Source organism: Ochlerotatus camptorhynchus, unplaced genomic scaffold, assembly GCF_037179485.1.
Source record: "Ochlerotatus camptorhynchus isolate MF236.1 unplaced genomic scaffold, CSIRO-AGI_Acam_v1.1 ptg000014l, whole genome shotgun sequence".
NCBI lineage: Eukaryota > Metazoa > Arthropoda > Insecta > Diptera > Culicidae > Ochlerotatus > Ochlerotatus camptorhynchus.
Window position 1 is genome coordinate 3348863 of NW_027040506.1, and position 15735 is coordinate 3364597.

The 15735-nt window shown below is 38.7% G+C and overlaps 1 protein-coding gene across 2 annotated transcripts in view; it reads right to left on the bottom strand.

The window, feature by feature from the left end:
- LOC135701526 (EGFR adapter protein-like) overlaps positions 1-15735 on the bottom strand; it is a 194459-nt gene that overhangs the window by 105913 nt on the left and 72811 nt on the right. For both annotated transcript variants that reach the window (XM_065222349.1, XM_065222357.1), the window contains exon 2: positions 2022-2067. The gene's annotated coding sequence lies outside the window, so the exon portion shown is untranslated. The remainder of the gene's footprint in view (positions 1-2021; positions 2068-15735) is intronic.

Genomic DNA, 15735 nt, shown 5'->3' on the forward strand with positions numbered 1-15735 from the left:
GATTGGCCGCTTTTGTTGCATAATCTTTTCTTATCAATCTGTAGATTGCATGGTATGAGAGGAAGACAGCTGATGTCTCAATACATCAAGAACACGAACGCTTCGCGACGGGTTTGGTTGTTGTCCGCGCTAGAAATATCGATAATGGGGTGTTACGAATGATCGTAACGCCAATATCAATCTAGCCTCATTATGAAGCGTCTCCGCTATGCTGTCAGTCTGATGATAGCTAGCGGAGGCGTTACAGTGTTTACCTCTGCACCCCAACAAAAGACACAGGACAGGAGAGTTTGTTAGTAAGTTGGGTTCGTTGGATTAGGATTCGCCTTGATAAGTGATGCGACCATGGTTTTAAATGAATCAGTGTTATCATGCATTATACTTCGATTTGCCCGAAGCCAAAACCAAATGGTGTATCATTGGGCCTTATTACGGGTGTCACTACACGGTGATAAGCAAGTGATACTCAGAATAAGAGCCGTGATTACCGTACAAATCAAATGGGAATCAGTTCACCGTGACGACAAGTGACAACTTTTCACCGTGATGTGACATCCGTAATAAGCCCCATTATAATATAAATCTGAAGACGTTACATCATCGAAATGCTGAAAATAAACTTAGAGCATGAGCATGAGCAAAATTGATCGCCCGCAACTGCCAACACCAAAGCTAGCTGAAAACCAATTCAAACAAATCAAATCAACAGACAAAACCAGGGTGAAAGCTGTTTCAATAAAAATGAAATGATTCTTATCACAAACTTGTCTACAACGCTGCTATATGAACATGGAATATGCCATCACATTATGAAATTCATTATATTATTAAAAACTGCAGTTTACTAACCCTTTCAAAGCGTGATTCATCGTAGTAACATTTAAAACCGATCATAAAATTCATATTTATCGTTGATCCCATTATCCTAAATGACAACCCCACTCAAGCATCACATCACAACACATCATCGTAAAACTCGATAAAGTCCCGACGGTTTATCCCATAAAAAGCCACCTCACGCATCAGAGATAAACAAGTAAATCAGGTTTTAAAAATTCAATTAGGACCTTCCCCTCTCTGCTAGCTCACCGTTGCTCTGCTTTAGTTCGAAATTTGAGGGATGCGCGCCCGTTTCCATCTCCTGGAGAATTATAGAAAGAGTGTTGAAAACACGTGCCATTCACAAAAAATCCAGCAAGAGTGTCAAGACGAAGATATCAAACCTAACGAGAGGGGTTAGGCACGTGCTTCCGCCAGTTGGGTTGATGCTGATCGTGGAAATCGAAAACAAATTTTCCACAGTTACAAGAAACGAAATTACACGAAACGACGAGGCACCTGGCTGGGCCATTTTAAGAATACACCATAAATTTCGAATGCAAACAAGCTCTCAATTGGTTGTCATCCTACGCAGGCTTCCTAGAAGGGAAAAAAAAGATGCCAGCATTTTTATCGAATTATCTCTGTCAATAAAAAAGATTGCGTGAAAAGTTTGAGGCAGCAAACGGCAAACGGTCCTGGAGAGAGCAGTTACAAATTCAGGAAGACAAAGTTTCTCGCCTGCAAATGCATAATTCTTTTTTCTCCATTTTCAAACTGGCGAGGGGAATTCGATCTCGCAAACAAGCCTCTCCCTTCGGCTGATAAATAGGGATATTTGCTGCCGTGGCGAATTTGTTTGTCGGAGATATGCAGAATCCGCTGGGGGGAGGGGGGAGGGTAGTGGAGAAAAAAAAAGTTTCAATTGTGTATTTTTCCATCGCTGCTGGTTGTTGAGAGTTTTCCAATAACGATGGACGGTGGAAAGTATCTTGGGTGAGCCGGAAACAGGAGAAAAGATGATTGCGATGGATCGTTATTTTCGAATCGATTGTGTGATTCTGGGAAGGGACGGAGAAGCGGACCGGTGGGGAATATTTTAATTCCAGGAAGGAATTGAACTGCAATGAATATCCTTTTAATTGGCTTGGATGAAACTTTCGTGAATGGGAAAATTCGTTTGGAGGGTGGATTCTACTTACTTGATCAATCATTCAGATGACTCATTGGAAACTTGTATCGATTTTCCTGAAAATAAATAAAAACGATTTCTTATGAAAAAGAAGATATGACCGATTTAAAAAAAAACGCGATCTCAGACATAAAGCAACTGCCATTATCATTAATTGCAGAACATATCAATGTGATTCAATGTTTCAGCATGAAGAAAATTTCAAATCATTTCAGATACCATCTTCAACGAAACAGCTTTAGTTTCAAGACTGTCTATTAAAAGCTGACCCACCATCAGACCATCGAATGCCAGTAACAGGACAGTAAAATCCGATTTCAACTGCCATTACTACCAGTATTTTTCAGCCAGGATTGAAACCAAAACCCCACCCCCACTCATATCTCTACCGGCAGCCTTCTTTTTCTTCTTCGTCTGCCTCTGCTGGTATCCAGTAGTTGCGTAAATAATAGATGAAATGAGGGTTGCTCGCTTGGCTGCTGCATCTCACCATCCCAGACGACAACCTGGGAGCGGGAAATCTATGTCAGCATTTCCCGTCGTCGTCGTCGTCGTCGTTGTCGCACCAACAAGAAAGAGAAGTCCTCAACGGGAAATGGGTTTCTTCCATTTCCTTGGTAGCAGAGCGCGTTTCCCGTTTTCAATTCTGTTGCTCTTGGAAGCAGAGCAGACTTCCAGCTTCCCCCAGCACACGGCTGATGTTATCCCTGCCACCACCAGAGCGTAATGTTTATCTTTTTGGTTGGGTAGCTGCTGTAGGTAGCTACTGTACTGCTGTCGGCATGTTTTTCCGCTACCCCCGCAACACGTGTGTATACTTTTCCAAGGGCTCACTAGAAGTGCCTGCCGGCTTGCGACTTCGGTGGCTCCATCACCATTAGCTGAAGCCGAAGCCGAAGCCGTCTTAACGGAATTAAGTTTTCATGTTCTAGATAAATTGATACTGACAGCACTAATTGTTTCGTAAATAGATGATTCCCGGGGTTTCCCGCTCTAGAAGCGACCCCTTCTCCCTTTTGGGACCGGATTCGGATATGCTCGTGTTCCCGGAAGCGCCCCATGTGTAGGATTGCTGACTGATTGACTGAGTGACTGACACTTTTCATTTCGGTTACAACAAGCAAGGTAGGTCCCGGGAAGCAAAGCTCGCATGTACGAGCGTAAGCTGTCGGAAAAGGTAAAGATAAATCATTGTTCATCACCCACTTCCTTGTGCCAACTACGACCTAGGTATGATTATGGCGGTTGCATGTCCTGGAGGTAGAGTGCAGAGTGAATGTGCGGAAAGATGTTGCTGCGCTGTCAGACTACGGGCTAGTACGGCATAGTACGAAGAACGATGTAAAATCAGTCAGCCGGTAATGTCCTGTCCGTCCTCATTTCAGAGTGATTATCTTCTTCGGGGGAGAGTTAGCTTCTGTGGTTGATTTAATGTTGCGTGAATAATTGTTTGTGGTGTGGTACATCTCAAATGGTGCGTATATTGTCATGGGGAGGTACGGGCAATGATGACTGCTGGTGAATGGATTTTCCTGGTTGGAGAAATATGTACTGATGATTATTTTCCGGATGTCGCTTCATGAGAGATGTTTGTTTAGGCTTTAGTAGCTCTTGATTTCATATCTCTTTACATGGAGATGTTGGACGGCATACAAAGCTACTATTGTTGTTACTTGAGGCAAGATTGTCAACACAAAGGAATATGTGATGGCTGGATTGGATGGTGGAAAGATGTTTGATTTGTGTGAGATTAGATTCTGCTTCAACAAGGATCATACTGCCGTTATAAGCATAACTAACACATGTTCAATGCAACTGTTATGGGACATTTATACGTATAATGGTAGTTGTGGTTTTATGTAGAATATGTAATCAGATTAAATGAACTTGGTATGAGTTTTGAAATATGGTGTTAGCTAAATACCGGTAATGGATTTTGGTTCGACCTGTTCATGTCCTGAAGTAATGAAATTGGTAATGCTTGAATAAAACAGCAAACAAGATTCTCTTCCATTTAATTCCACTTCATTAATTTTGGTATCCATGCCCGAGTTGTATAGATTTTCCCCCTTAACTTTACTTAAATCATTGGAGTTGGTTGGAAATGCTATCTAACATGAAGCTTTAGTGTGATAATTGATTAGCTAGAGAATGATCTTAGAAGAGTGTAGGTAGATAGTCCCGTTAGAGTACGGCAGTATGAAAATTGAATAGAAGTTGAAAATGGCCATTAATGCGACAGTGCAAAGTCAAACACACACTTCTTTGTATGTCTTCAAATCTACAGGCAAAACAGTGTGCGCTTAACTTTGCTCATAAAGGGCAAACACGAAATTATTGCGACACATTCAACAGGGCATAACTTTTTTACCATTGGGTAAAAATCAACCAAATTTTGCACACTTTCTCATTGATGTGTATTGTGTACATGCTGTCAAACTCGAAGTCGTGTTTTTCGATTCAACGAAAATGGAGGTGAACCAACGCGAGTTGAGAGAACAAATTCTTTCCAAACACCTGGAATTTCCTGACCTGTCGCACCGGCACTTGGGAAAAATGTTGAACATTCACCATTCAACCGTCTCCAGAGTGTTGAAGCGGTTCCAGGAGCGGTTGACGTTGGACGACGGCAAAGGAGCTGGAAGAAAACCGGGACCGGAGAACAAAAAGACGGAGGGAAAGGTGAAGCGGATGATTAAAGCAAATCCCAACGTCTCAAGCCGTGATTTGGCTAAAAAGATCGGCATGTCGCAGAGCTACGTCCAGAATGCAAAGAAGAGAGCTGGACTACATACATACAAGGTACAGAACTTCCCAAACCGCGATGAGCGGCAACAATCGACGGCTAAAACTCGGGCACGGAAGCTCTACGAGAAGATGCTGACAAAATATGGCTGCTGTGTGCTGGACGACGAAACGTATATAAAAGCCGATTTTAAGCAAATTCCGGGGTTGGAGTTTTTCACCGGCAAGAGCAAGATCGATGTGGACGACAAATTTAAGAAGAAGAAAATGTCGAAGTTCGCCTCCAAATATCTCATTTGGCAGGCCATCTGCTCTTGCGGACTGAGGAGTGAGCCTTTCGTTACAAAGGGCACAGTAAATGGCGAGATCTACAAATCTGAGTGCCTCGAGAAGCGCCTTTTGCCGTTCTTGCAGCAGCACGACAAAGCTCCGCTATTTTGGCCAGGTTTGGCATCATGCCACTATTCTAAAAGTGTCCTGGAGTGGTATGAGGCCAATTCTGTCCATTTTGTTCCAATGGACATGAATCCGCCAAACTGTCCGGAGCTGAGCCCGGTGGAGCAGTACTGGGCAATAATGAAGCGGGAACTTCGGAAGAGCAAGAAGACAGTCAAAGACGAGAAGGACATGTTAAGAAAATGGAAAAAAAAACTGAGAAACTGGTACCGGATGACACTGTAAAGACTTTGATGGAGGGCATCAAGCGAAAATGCGTTCAATTTTACACTCAAGGCTCCATCGATTAACTTTTCTTTTGATTTTTGAAGTAAATATATGTATAAAACTACCCTAAAATTTTGGTTTGATTCTAAACATTATAAGAAAATTGGCATGACATTTTCGGTGTCGCAATAATTTCGTGTTCGCCCTTTATACTGTCTGCGGCTGTGGAATAGTTGTTAATTTTGGATATTGATTATTTTTAAAAGTTCGAAAATTGTTTGAACTTCTCCAAGCTCGAAATGGTAACTATGCCTGAAATTTTTTGAATATTTCAATTCCCGTGATTTTATTTTTTTTTTAAATACAGGATCTTGATATGGAAGTTTACATTCAATCAAAGTGTCTAGAGGCCAATCCCCGCGTAGTGGTTAGCATCCATACCGCTCACGCCAAAGTCACGAGATCAAATCTCACCCCCGGACAAGTCACGAACATTGGCGTAGCTAGAAAATTTATCTGGAGGGAGCCGAAGGGGGGCCTGCTGCACTTTTTTTAATTTTGCAAAACTACGGTTTATTAAAAACTCACTCAAATTGCGTCCAAGGCAATTTATTTTTGGGTACATTTTTTTTTCTGTGGCCAATAATATGGCATTGAGGCTTACTATTATTTTAATGATGAAACAATAAATTTGATTATATTTATTCCATAACAACGATTGGGACCTCGATTGGGAGAGCCTTAAACGCTTACTGATTTTGAACAAGCAATGATCTTTTTGTCATATTTTTTGTAATAAAATCACAGTCCGGATCTTGTAAATGTAAGTATCTCAAACTTAAGAAAATTCCCAGGGTTAGATAATTCCATGAATTTTGTAATTATATTTTTTTTTTTTTTTTTGATTTTGAATATATCACCATCAGTCAAATCTCAGACATTGGAACCAAAATTAAACTCTAGGAGTTTGAATTTTCTAATTTTATAAAATTCTGGTGGTTTCAAGGTAAAGTGCATGCAGAATAAATTTAATACGTTTAGGACGTAGGAAAATGTTCAAGATGCACAATTTTTTTACGTAGGACTACGTCGGTGATTTCTATATGGGGGTAAACTTTGTGAAAACTGAAAATGGAACATGTAACGAAATTATGGGCCTCATAGCCTAGTCAGCAAAGGCACGGTATTACCAAGCCGGAGGCGGTGGGTTCGATTCCCGGTCCGGTCGAGAGAATCTTTCGGAGTGGAAATATTCTCGACTTCACTGGGCATAGAGTATCATTGTGCTTGGCACACAATATACAAATTCATGCATTGGTATTGGCATCGAAAGCTCTCAATTAATAACTGTGGAAGTGCATTAGAACACTAAGTTGAGAGCACGCAATAAGCTAATATGCGCTAAGCAATAAGCTTAAAAATTCGAAAAAGAAGAAGAAGAAGAAGAAGAACGAAATTATAAAAGATTTTGAACGTTAATAACTCAGCTGCTCCTGGACCAATTACAATAATTTTATCACCAATCGCAATGCTGGTGATTTTCAACAAGAAATTATTTAAAAAATGGGATATGTCAAGCATTGTTAAAAACGTCATAATAACTAACAAATCCACTAATTACGTACATGCATATGCTGCAGATGCACAATTCTTAACATTGTTAATGTTAAAATAGAAATAGTTGTGTGATCCCAAACCCATATGTTTTCAAGATTTTTAACAGATAAAAAAGGATATCTCTGATACTGATTGTAAGCATAAATTCTTCGAATACAAATGTCAATAAAAGTCAACGAATTTCGATCAATTATAAGACTAAGATAAAATTGCAATATCCTTCCTGGATTAATCCAATAAATCAAGATTCATCATTCAAGATTCCATCTGATTCCATTAGCTGGAAAACTTTTGAATACTTTCTGATCAACCTACAACCTACCAAATATCCAGTGAACTTTACTAATATCTTGGACTATATGGAAATCTTTCGAATGTTTGAAAGATGGAAGGATGTTTGAAAGAATATCCTGTAACCTATGCAACGTTTCCTGAACATCTACAAAACTTAGGTTTTACAAAATTTCCTCAACTTCTACGAAGTTCCCCGAATTTATTGCAAATTCCATATTTTTCCCATTTATTTAAATTCTATTAAGATCTCTGAACTTTTTTGCACTTCTGGAAAGCCTAAAACATCTACAAATATTCTTGAACACCTAAAAAGTTCCTTGAAATTAGCGAAGTTCCCAAAACCTCCAAGAAGTTCATGGAGCTTTTTTGGAGTAAGATCTCTGAAAAACTGCAATGAAGTTCCCTAAACTGAAGCGAAGATACCTGAAGTTCTTAGAAGTTTATTGAACTGTTTTTAGATCTTTTAAAAAATTCTCTAAAATTTTCCAAAATTCCTAACATTTATATGAAGTTTTACGCAGCTCCTCAAAATGCTACGAAATTCGAAAATCTTCTAAGAAGTTTGCTGTTGAATCTCCACAACTATTCCAAGTCCATGAGGATAAAAAAAAACTGAAATTATGTAGAGGTTCCCGAACAATAATGAGCTTCCCTAACATAAAATAATGTTCCTATAACTTCTACGAAGCTCCTCAAATTTAAATGAATTCTCTACTTCTACGCAGTTTTCATAACTTTTCCAAGTTCCTTTTCTCTACGAATATTTCTGGAGGTCTATGAATTTCCCAGAATTTCTACCAAGTTTACTTAATTTCTACGATCTTCCCTGAACTTCTATTTGAAGTTTTACGAAGTTTCCACAAGTTAAAGAAAAAATCCTGGGCTTATGGATAATTTGTAGAGCCTGAAGACGTCTTATTGCCATTAATTTGATATAATATAATTTCTCAAAATTGTTTCTTCAAGTCCAGAACATAACAAAAGTAATCAACATAAAGGACTTTAAAAAATCTTTGTTGGTGGTCCAATTTCCTCACTGTTAAATAGTAGCATTGAACTTAACAAGCTTGACAAAATACCGGTGAGTTAAAAATAAACACCAAAAATAGGCTAGATAATTCTGGAGGGGGCCTGGCCCCCCTGGCACCTCCATTAGTTACGCCAATGGTCACGAATGACCCAAAAGTGTTAAAGCTACTATAATAAAAGTAGAAGGGAGTGTGCCTAGGGGCACGAACGGAAGCTTGACGTAGGACCGCTAGTGGACGAAACAAATATGTTGATCATTTAGTTCTTAACTCTTTCCGTTTTTGAATTGGTGGCCGGTTGTGCAAGTCGATGACGGTGGCCTAGTCACGCTGCCTATTGCAGGAAGCCTTTCCTCTGGTAGATCTGGGTGCTTTCGTCGTCTTCTCAGTGATGTCAAATATACAGATTTATCTGTAATGATACAGATTTTTCTCAACATTTTGATACAAATATCTGTATATACAGATTACAGTTTTTTTTAATATACAGATTTTTCATATTTGTCATATAAGTGGAATATATAGGGGAAATGATGGCTTCGGCATGGCAAACTATTTTCGGCAACCCAAATTGAAACGCTAAATTCACTGGATGTTCTTAAGAAAACACTTCGTTGAATGTATTCAAACGATTCTTTAGGCTTTCAGCTTCAATTTGATTATATTTTTACCACTGAGAAAAAGCAATCTAGCAGGGTTTTCTGGAAATGAAACACACGCACTCTAAAAGGCTGCTGATTTCGAGTTGCCGATGAAAGCAAAGCTGTTTCACACGCAGCTCAAATAGAACTGTTGCCGAATAAAAAGATGTTGCCCACAATAGTCACTCTCTCACTAGAGAAGATTGAAGCTTTGTAAAAGCGTTTCAAAACAGTTTTTGTCAATTATTTCGACTGAAATTGTTAGAGCAGCTGGCAGCAAAAGATTGTAAGCAAACCAATTCTGCATATGTGTGCGTTCCTGAGAGAAAAAGGCTGCTGGTCGCTGCTTAGGTTGCCGAGAATACGTAAATTCCCTTATTCAACTATGGATTGTATATATTAAAATCCATAAAAAATCTTTTCTTTCTTTTGAGTAGGTACGAGCACCTGAACAAAAAACCAATTATTCACCTTTTATTTTATTATGTTCGTTAATTTTTAACGGACTTCTGATGCTCAGATGTTCTGATTTCTGATTGCTCGTTAGAAGGGATGTTAGTTTTTCATTCTAATTGGTTAATTAACCATATCACATGGTTACAGGTACCGTAAAACGGGGTAACATTTATAGTTTTTTAAAGTCTATTCTAAATATTTTTTACAGTAGTGACTGTTTTTCAAATTTTATATTTTTAAAACAAGTACTGAGTATCCAAGAGTTAATTCGTTAGTAATATGTTGAACGAAAATTAAAGCATTTGCACTATTTTTTAGTTTTGTGACCGAACTTTGATAATGCTCGATGAATGTAGGAAAAAATGAGTGAAACTCAAACAATGTAGTTCTTTAAATATGAAATTTGAATGAGTATATAATCAGAAAACTTCATAAGCAATAAGAATACAACATTGAATTTGTGATGGCTGTATCGGAAATACATTTCATAAGTGATGGTTTGATTGCTTTTTTAAAAAAGGCGAAACACACGAAAATGGCTTTTTAATATTTTTGTTAAATGTAACGCATACTATATAAAAACTATATACCATATCAACGGAAATACCCTAAGCTACAATATGGAACCAATGTTTCTTATCTGGAAAAAGCACAGCGAATAAATTTATTCTTTGTATTATACTATCAAAGTTACCCGCATTATCACAGATACCCCGTTTTACGGTACTATGATTATTTTTTTTTATTTGTCGAATCGGTAAACAAGCCGTTTTAACAACCCAAAAGCTGATTGATTACAGTTTGTGAGTTGAAGAGTCAACTGGATATTTTGACATTTGACTAGCGTAATATCAGAAATAAATAATATTCTATGCAAGTCTACTAAACTTCAAATAAAAGTTATGTGTTGGGACAAAATACTATAACGTTGATAAAATATATAAACACGATTGAAAATATATGAAACTTAAGTATATTGGTTCGCGCAAAAGCTAGCGAATTCAATATCATTTTAATCTGCGAAATGATTAGATAAAGTTGAAATTTTGTTTGATTAGAAGAATTTGAGAAAATGAAACAACGAGCATAACATTTTATAGCTAATACTACATAAAATTTTAATGCTTATTTTTCATTTTCTAAAATTGTTGAGTAAAAAAACAAATGACTGACAAAGATTTTCGTAATCTCGGACTTCAAAAATTCAAATTTTACGAAAATGAGATTTTTTCTTCGTTAATTTTTTTTTTTCAGGTTTATCTCTCATTACGTTGACTTGATTTTTTGTATTTTTAGACTTTTAGAAAAGTTACAAATCACTCAAAAAAATCAAGATTCAGAATTTCGATGCCTTTTAAATAGATTATTTCTTTAGAAAGCAAACTTAAGTCATTAACGGCGCCGGTGGTGTAGTGGTAAGCGTGATTACCTCTCACCCCAGCAGGCCTGGGTTCAATCCCAGTCGGCGCCGCCGGGATGTTCTTGAGGCATAACATCTCTGATCACGCCTTCCTTCGGATGGGAAGTAAAGCCGTTGGTCCCCGGTTCATGAGTTGATGGGTCGATAGGTAGGGTCCAGGTGTGGGAGCTGCCTTCCTGGCACGTCGGTAGCATTGGTGCTCAGCACGGAAAACAAGATCGATGGAAAAAACAAACCAAAGGAAAAAAAAAAAAAACTTAAGTCATTCTTCAGGATTCTAAACCATGAACAAACTATTTCTGAACTTCAAATGAACTCAAACTATATTAACGACGATCTGCATTAAGATCATATATAACCTTATACACATTATTTTACTGATTTTTGTCAGCCAGAAACAGATTGAAAAGATTTTTTGCGGTGAAAATACAGATTGAATTTGGAAATAATGTGGTAACACTGCGTCGTCTTCGTATTGAGCGATGCGTGCTGTTCCACACATACGTCGTGCCTGACGCTTATCCGACCGTTGCTTGAAAGCAAATGACGATGCAAACGATTTGGCAAGCGTTTTTACTATCGCTGCTTTTCTCCTCCCTTCCTTTCATTGGTGAAATGGTAAGCGATAAACTTAGCATTGAGCTCGCTCATGTGAGCATGCGCAATGTGTCGTTTGTTCGATTTGCCCTCTATCGTTGCTTCCATGTTTGGGGATTTTCGTTACATGTCTAAATTTTGATTTTTTTTTATGTGGCCCCCAGTATAGAAATTAAAGACGTAGTCCTACGTCAAAAAAAGTGTCTTATTACTTCATACTTCAAACTGAAAATGTTGTTGCAGTTTTGTTTTTATTGCCTTAGCAGAATATCATATAAAATATTCTTATTGTTATCAACAAGAAAAATGTACATCAAATTGAGTGTTAAATTTGCTCTCATTCATAGCAGAATTAGCTTAAACTTTTAAAATTTTAAAACGACATTATAAGCTACATCATAACATCAAATTAAGTTTTTCAATTTGATCTCAGACTTTGCTGATAGTGCTGATAGTGCGATAATTCATTTCCTAGAAGCAGGACTGAAGAAGATAGATTGATAGTTCCGTTAGAGTACGGCAGTTGCAAAATTCAACAGAAGTTGCAATTAAGTAAAGGGTCATTAATGCGATAATACTGATCAAATGCGCACCCCTGTGCCTAATTCACTTTATGGGTGAAGGGTTTTGAGATGTTGCCTCAAATCCTCCGGCAAAAGTTGAAATTTGAATTACTCTGGGCCATGCATAACTTTATTTCAATATTCCAAGATCTTAGTTAAGCTGTTTACAAGTCCGAGGTCCGATAAATTTCACATATCCCACAACCTTGGGTTTTGTGGCTTCTAAACGGAAGCGAAAATTGGTCAGCTGTCATATTTTTAGTCTATGTTTTTTCGTCGCGTTTTTTTTCGATTTTTGGTTGAAGGCGCTTGATAAGATGTTTCTAGAAAGTACGTGACTATAAAAATTGAGGGGGAGGTAGCTCATCGATTCTTCCGGTTCGCCTCCTAGCATCGTGCTATAAGGTACCAGGCGATAACCAGGGTAGTTGATCGATAGCTCGATGACGTCATTTCGTTGGCGTCTGCTTTGGGAAATTCTCATAGCAGGCGTTGACGATGGGACGTTGTCGAGTTGTTGAATAGCAACTATCGTGGTAACTCACCGATTACCTGTCGATCTGCCAAATTTGGAAAGACGTCTGCATTGAATTGTCTCATATAATAATATTCCGCCCACTATATCACAAGAAATTGCGAGTAGCTGAGTGGAATAGAGATAAGTTAAGCATTGGGTACAGGACCAAGTCTCCCCTGGGTGGTGCCAGAAGATGAGCGCAATAGAATCATCAAGTTGCCATAAGGCACGGAATGAGACTATTGCATGGCTGGGTAGTCAAAGTCTTCCATTCGTTAGTCATTTCAGGTGGATTAGAACAGGTTTAGGTTTAGGGTGGGCGTTGGCCAGATTTGGATTTTTCAGATATAATCCTAAATAGGACCTAGATTATTTAATACACTAGTAACCTCAACTTCTGTCACTAATCAACACTCAATGGGTAAAATATCAAATTTGCGGTAAATTTGAAAAAAGGGAACTTGGAGTGTAGAGTGCACTGCCCACTGGACGATTCTGAAGCCTGACCAAGTGAGTGGGTTACGGGTTTATTTGATTGTACGTCATTTCCAAGTTATATATAGATACATTCATACCATTGGCATTTTGTATTTGAGATAAGACAGAGACAGGATGCGGAGGGCCCGCTTAGGAGGAGCGTAACCCATGTTATGGCTTCCATTTATTAAATAGTTCAGATAGGCTGGAAATGATAGGTTCATGTTGAGAAAATGTACCATATGGTGCCCGTTCACTGATCAAAATTAAATTAGATTCATATCGTCAGGCCCTGCCCTGTAATAAGGGGATTGACGATGATTTGTCAAGTTTCATTTTGCATTTGCATATAATTGTAAGTTTAGGTTTGCTTTTGTTATTGTAAGATAGATAGTTTGCCTCAATTGAAACATTGAGTTAAACATGACGAATCAAACCTCTAAAATAGTAGTAGTTACAGTGCCGCATTATCTAACTTTTGTTTTGTTTGTTTACATATAACTAATACTAATACCTCCTTGTTTTCTCTCTAATTTGTCTACTATGTCCCACCATCACGATGAGAGATGAGCTACCGTACATGGTACACACTCATGTACACTCCCAAAATAGTATGCCGCAAGTAAGTATATCACAGAGGCAACTAAAGATCCAGAAACAAAAACCGAAAACGCTGAACGGCAGATTGGTTAACAGTGGTCGACCAGGGTGTGTGCTGATAAATTACAAAATTACAATTACATCATTATTTCATACATCAGCTTGAATTGCGTTGATCGATATTACATTTTTTTGGCTGTGCACTACACCACCGGAGCCAGCAAAGTTCAACAATCCATCGTTGCTTGTTGCTTATGCCTTTGTTGTCGTTTGGAACCAGTTTTGCGAGGTAGGTGACGATTGTGCGTATTTCTCGCGTAAATTTTGAAAAGGGCCTAGCCTGAACAATACGTAAAGAGCAAATTGAAACATTGTACGTCGCGTGAAAGTGGAACTTAATGAAGGCCTGAGTACTTTTTCGTAGTTTTTAGTTTTCGGATTTGAAAGATCGTCGGTTACAGTGGCCTGCTTACTGAGCAGAAAAACGCGGTCCCAGGTCGTTACATATCAAAGAGATTTATGGTAAAATCGCTTGTGTATCGTGTATTTTGCGAAACTCGTTGTTGTCGTTGGTTCCGGGTTTGAATGGATACACAAATTTGAGCAACGGTATTATGTGATATGAGGGGCTCGGTGGCCTTAGAGCAACCGTTTTTGCTTACTGAGCAGAACATCATGAGTCTATTCTCAGGCCCATCCACAATCAAGATTCGTCAATCGTTTTATTTGTTAATATGACTACATGGTAATAACAGCAACTCGGTGATTAAAAAGGTGCTCGTCTGCCTAGTGGCAAACGTTTTTGCTTACTGAGCAGAAGACCGTGGGTTTAGTCCCAAGCTCCTTCGCGTTATATGATCGTTAGGACATCAATTCAGCTTATCGTTTACCAAAACGAACCCTGCTGCAAACCCAACCCTCTTATCCAACATCCCAGTGATTCCTCGTGGAAGTGCAGAGGTGTTCTCGGCTTCCATCAAAGCGAGTGTCATGTCAACACAATCCTTCCCATTCCTTTCTTGACCTGTGTTCGGGCGCGGCCGGCGCTGGTATTGCCTAATTTAAGATCACCAGTTTTTACACATTGAGGATGATTGCTAGTCCCAAGCATCGTCTATTGGTTCTCTGTGTAATTACAGCTGATCAGGCAATAACAGAGTAGCAACCGTGGGCGGTCAATCAAGCTCAAGCTCAAGTACGTGACTATAAAAATTGAAGGCTATTTCCATAAGTATTTTTAATGGAATTCCGGTCGTGTGAGCTGTGATTCGGGTTTTCCGTTATTTTCGGTTCAAGTGCGCGGTTCAAGAGTAAAATTTAGGGGTTGCGAAGTGTAGTGGTGCTTTTACGATTCTGATTACCTCTGATTTTTGCGAGCAGCGGAATGCTGAAGATTCGGAAACCAGCAGCAGTTCCGGTGTATTTATGTATCCGAGCTGAAAAAAAAGGAGGACGAAAATGGCCAGCGGCACATCTATCGCTAGAGGTGTTGCTGCTCTTCTGTTTCTGCTGCTTACAAAACGAAAACTCTGCGGTGTGGACCATGTCATTTTTGAGAGATCGGTGAGATCATTCCATAGTTTATATTATTTGCGAAGAATTTCAATTTATATACAGTTTTTTATTTATTTATTTAATATTTCTCATCTGACTTTGTGTTGTCTTAATGAAATTTTATAATTTTATGGGGAAAAGCCGAAATGGCGTAGAAACCCCACATCTTTTCACAATACACAATACAAAATACAAAATGAGGAACATAACATTTAACAAACATGATGTCAGCAGCAGTCAGAAGCATAAAATGTGTAATTGGCATGGTCCATCGTTGGAAGCAAACCTCGTCGTCAAGTAAAATACAGAGAACATGAAACAAAAAAGATTCAGGTAGCACATTTCTTAAGCTGTGAGAGCATTGGAATGTTACTCAACTGTTGCAAAATGTAATTTTGCCCATCATTGCACGTCGAGTTGTTCCAATTTTCAGTAGATTTCATCCCTCGTGCAGACTTGTTTTCCGTGCTGAGCACCAATGCTACCGACGTGCCAGGAAGGCAGCTCCCACACCTGGACCCTACCTATCAACCCATCAACTCATGAACCGGG